The sequence below is a fragment of the Gossypium hirsutum genome, chromosome A10 (assembly GCF_007990345.1).
Source record: "Gossypium hirsutum isolate 1008001.06 chromosome A10, Gossypium_hirsutum_v2.1, whole genome shotgun sequence".
Lineage (NCBI taxonomy): Eukaryota > Viridiplantae > Streptophyta > Magnoliopsida > Malvales > Malvaceae > Gossypium > Gossypium hirsutum.
Window position 1 is genome coordinate 82,086,442 of NC_053433.1, and position 5,442 is coordinate 82,091,883.

The window sequence follows — 5,442 nt, forward strand, 5'->3', positions numbered from 1 at the left end:
TATCTAGTACGTTAGGACACGACATTTTAAACCCTCGAGAATAAGCTTGTCTTTTGATTTTCAAAACTCATGCATTTTAATTTTAAAAGGATATTCGGACATTTGGGTCAAAAGAGAAAAATTGAAACCCAATACGTTAGGGCACGATCTCTCGAATTTCCAAACACAGAATATTGTCTTTATTAAAGAATCCTCTTTTTTATGAATTTAGGGTGAAAATTGATATAATATCTAAAAATGGTATGCGAATAAAGTATTATGCTAACGAATTACAACAGTATGAGTGTACTAATAAACGATTCATAGTATATGATAGCAATAATCACGTAGTATACATCATTTAAATGCCAATATTAATGATCAAAGAAAATTATCTAAATGATAAAAATTTGAAATAAATAATAAAACAATCTTAAATAAATAAATAAAAGGTTTAAAAATAGACACTATAAAATGTAATTTGAAATACATAATGCAGGGCAGCTTATGATGATTAATATACCACATTCTAAAATAAGATAATACATATAAAGGAACTTAAAATAAATAAAACATTTTAAAATGTCATAAAGAGAATTTAGAATAAATATTACATAAAAAGTAATTTGGAATAAATAATACATATATAAGAATACATAACAGCTTAATATAAATAATATAAAAAACAAAATAATAAATGAATTTTAATCATAAGAAAAAGCGCTTGAAGAAATAAATAAACAAATAAATAAAGTATTAAATGAAATATTAGATAAACAGTTTTTTAACATAAAAAATAAAAGAAATTGGAGTTATAGAAAGTTAAGGATTAATTTGCAGTCAAAAACAAATATGGGATACAAATCATAAAATAAAAAAAAATGATGAAACACAAAAAGGATCCAAATAAATGCGCGCGAAAAAGAGAAGGACTAACTGGGAAAATATCCCAAGCCCTCAAAACTCACAAGTTTCAGTATGGACTAAAATGAAACAACATCGAACTTATCGGGCCAAATTAAAAAAAAGACCAAAGGGATCTAATTAAAGTAATTGTAAAAGTGGAAGGACCTATAAGGCAAATAGACCATTTTAAAAAAAACACAGATCTTATTAATGGGCGGGTTGGATTTCAGGCCATAGGCCAAAACGATGTTGTTTTGGCCTTTGAAATTAATCTTCAAAACGGCATCGTTTCTTCTTGCTACATAAACAGAAAAAAATTTAAAAAAAACTCAATTTAGCCGAAAGTTTTTAAAAAACTCAAAAAGCTTCTTGTTTTCTTTGCAGGGTTTTTTACTCCGGTCATAGGGGACCGTCATCCCTCCACCGTGGCTCCACCGTCGGTAGTGGTCGGAGAGACACTCGATGCTTAATCTAGGCTTTTTTCATGTAGAAATAGATTTAGGACCCAAAAATTTCAAAACCAAACCCCTCAAAACTCTTAAAACAAAAAAAAAACTTTCGACTCTTGGCCTTCTCCACCGTGGCTTCAACCGAATCCCTAGGGATCCGACAGCCTTCAGACCAAAGAAGCAAACGCCAATGACACCAAGACCGAACAATGGGTAAAAATCTCCCTTTTTTACGTATTTGTGTGGTAGATTCGAATGAAAATAAGAAAGAAAAAGAAAATAAAAACAGAATAATAAAAGCGGCGATGAATAAATGGACCACCTTTGAAATGTATTTTTGTTGTGTGTTGATTTCCTGTAAAAAAATACAATGAAAATGTTTCTGGCTTTATAGCCAAATGATTACAATATTTTTGTTTTTGTTTTGTTCTTCTGCTGCGTTTGTTGTTGTTGTTGCTGTCTTTTCTGCAGGTAAAAAGGCGACGTGGTAGGGCATCTGGCGCATACGAAGGCAAGGGTGAGGGGGCTGTAGGAGTGGCGCAATGGGAACCCTAAGGTTCTTCCAAAAATTCCAAATGCCTTAGGCCTATTGGGCTTTGTACTTTTAGATTTGTTGTAACTGTAAAATTTGGCATGTAATTGGGTTTTAATTGGTTGTGAAATGGGTTTGTAATTTGTTTGTATTTTGGACTTAATTATTTATTTTTTTGGTTTATTATTATTTGGTTTCGTTTTTGGTTTGGGCCCCGGGCCAAAATTGGGCCTTACACTTCCCTTTTTTGTATCATCCTAGATAAAAAAAAATTGTCGCGGTAAGCCTATTTTGTTACAGTGCATTTGTTGTACATAACCATGAGGAGGTTAGAGAAATGGAGGTCGATCAAATGGATATAACCTTAAGTATTAATATATGAATCACTATACCCAAGGTTATTAGAATTCAATCTCCTACAAGACAAAGAGGCTTTAAAAGTATTCTTCTTGCATTTTCTTTTGGCTGGATCTCTATGTTCACTTCTATCTCTTTTAGGTTCAACAAACACATTTCCTTTAAATTCTTACTTATTACAGAAATGCCTAGTAGTAGTACCAAGCTCAAAATTTCTTCCATATACACTAATAGACCTAATTTCATCTTATCACCACTAAAACCAACACTAGCACTATCACTACTACCATTGCCATCATCAAGTGGACTTAGGGCTAGTTTCTCATTGTTTTTTGAAAGTTTGGTTTAAAATTTAAATGTTAATTGTAGAATACAATCTCTAAGATTTTATAGAAGGCTTGAATATTAAAAACATTCTATTTAGACAACCCATTTTGAACTTATTTTGTATGGATTGGAGTTTATCACTTTTATAATGCTAATTGTAGAATCCATAACAATGATTTATATGTTTTATTTATTAATTAAATTAATTTTTATTATAGGTAAGATAATCATTTATAAATAAAGGAGTTCTAAAAAAATTTAATATTTTTAATTCATCTCTAAATTAATTTAATTCACCCAAAAAAGATGAAATACTTCTAAAGACATCAGCTTCCCTTCCAACAAAGCAATGGGTGTCCCTTATTTCACTAGATTCTGACTTCTTGTTGGAGTCCGATCCCAGTGGCATATGGTTAATATCCATTTTGGCAACAGCCCCTTAATACGAGGTGTAAGTTATTTATTCAAAGTTTGGGAATTATAAAATTCCTTGAAAACCCTTTTTTGCTTTTATTTTAGTCAAATTATGCTATTAGATCCTATACTTTGAATAAGTTGTGGATTTAGTACCTATAATTTAATTTAGTCATTTTCAATCCATATACTTTTAGAATTTCAAATTTTTAATCCAAATTAAATGAAAACTATTAAATTCACAAGTTAAGTTATGTTATTTTCAAATTTGGATGTATCAAATATATTATTGCATATGTGATATCATGTTAGCTTGTCATCTCCACATATTACTCGTAAAAATTCCATTTAATAAATTTAGTGATTGTCATTTACATTAAAACTAAATGTAACAATTCGATTTTTAGTGTTACCGGAAAAGGCGGTTTCGAAACTCGGAGAAAATTATCTATAATCAAAATTTATGAGAAGTTCCACATGTATAAAAGATTCATAAGAACTCACTTTATAACATATGTTACTGATTCAATTTAGACGACCTATGGCGTATGAGCAATGTGATATCACCTACTTGCAACCTTGGAGGTCGTCTAGAAGTGTGGCCATCCAAAGCCCAAGGCTGAAAGGGGTCAAAAGTTTATTATTTCGCTTAGGGCCTAAAAATGTTGCTAGAATTAAGTGACCCGAATCCTTATTTAAATAAAATACAGTGGTAAAATAAAATAAAAGAAGAATCCATATAGAATTACACTTCTTTTATTTTACTTTAGAATAAGGTTTTTTACACCTTATTAAATTCCATCTATTTGATATTGATTAGAATAAGGTGTTTCAGTCTTACTAGAATATGGCTTTACAAGCCTATAAATAGACATAGTCTATTTCTCTTGTAATTATTTGAATTCAACATAGTGAATTTTCTTCTCCTCTGCCCGTGGTTTTTTCCCGAAAGAGTTTCCACGTAAAAATCTGTTTGTTCTTTATTTTTATTTTATTTTATTTTCATAAATTGGTATCAGAGCTTCCGGGTTGTTCATCTCGATCATGGTAATGGCATCTTTGAAATATGAAATTTCGCTGTTGGATCGCAACACCAGATTTGCATTGTGGCAGATTAAGATACAAGCAGTTCTTGCGCAAATGGATCTGGTGGATGCCCTGCTAGGGATAAATAAGATGCCTTCGATATTAACAGATGAAGATAATAAGCGTAAGGACCGAAAGGCGTTAACACAATTACATCTGCATTTGTCCAATGAAATTTTGCAGGATGTGATGAAAGAGAAGACCACCGCTGCATTATGGAAAAGGCTAGAACAAATATGTATGTCAAAAACTCTAACAATCAAGTTGCATATGAATCAGTGTCTTTATACTCATCGTTTGGAGGAAGGTGTGCCTGTAAACGAACACTTAACAGTGTTTAAAGAAATTCTCTCAAACTTGGAGGCCATGGAGGTTCAGTATGATAAGGAAGATCTAGGGTTAATTCTACTTTGTTCGTTGCCTCCGTCTTATTCAACCTTTAGAGACACAATTTTATATAGCCATGAGTCTCTCACAGTTGATGAGGTTTATGATTCTATGACCTCGTATGATAAGATAAAACATCTTGTGGTTAAACTTGACTCTCAAGGAGAAGGTCTCATTGTTCATGGGAGACAAGATCAGAATGCTGATGATTATCGTGGAAGGACACAGGAACAAAATTCTCGTGGCAAATCTAAAGGTAGATCAAAGTCTTCAAACAGAGGTAAAACTTGTAACTTCTGCAAGAAGAAAGGACACATTAAATCTGAGTGTTATAAGCTACAGAACAAGATTAAAAGGGAGGCTACGAATCAAAAGAGAAAACAACCAGAAAATTTCGATGAAGCTGATGTTGTAGAAGACTACAACGATGGTGAACTTCTAGTCGCTTCAGTCAACAATTCTAAAGTGAGCGAGGAGTGGATACTTGATTCAGGCTGTACCTTTCACATGAGTCCCAAAAGGAATTGATTTACAACTTACGAAACAGTGTCTGAAGGTGTTGTTTTGATAGGAAATAATGCTTCGTGTAAAATCACAGGTGTTGGAACAATTAAAGTTAAGATGCTTGATGGAGTTGTCAGAACACTCAGTGACGTAGGACATACTTCAGAATTGAAAAGAAATTTAATTTCATTGAGTACTCTTGATTCAAAAGGGTACAGATACACAGCTGAAAGTGGGGTTTTAAAGATTTCCAAAGGTTCTCTTGTTATGATGAAAGGGCAAAGAAAGACTGCCAAGTTATATATTTTGTAGGGTTCTACTATTACTGGTGATGCAACTGTCGCTTCCTCTTCCTTGTCAGATGATGATATTACTAAACTTTGGCATATGCGCCTAGGGCATATGAGTGAGAATGGCATGGCAGGATTGAGGAAAAGAGGATTTCTTGATGGGTAAAGAATTTGTAAACTGAATTTCTGTGAGCATGTGTTTTTGGGAAGC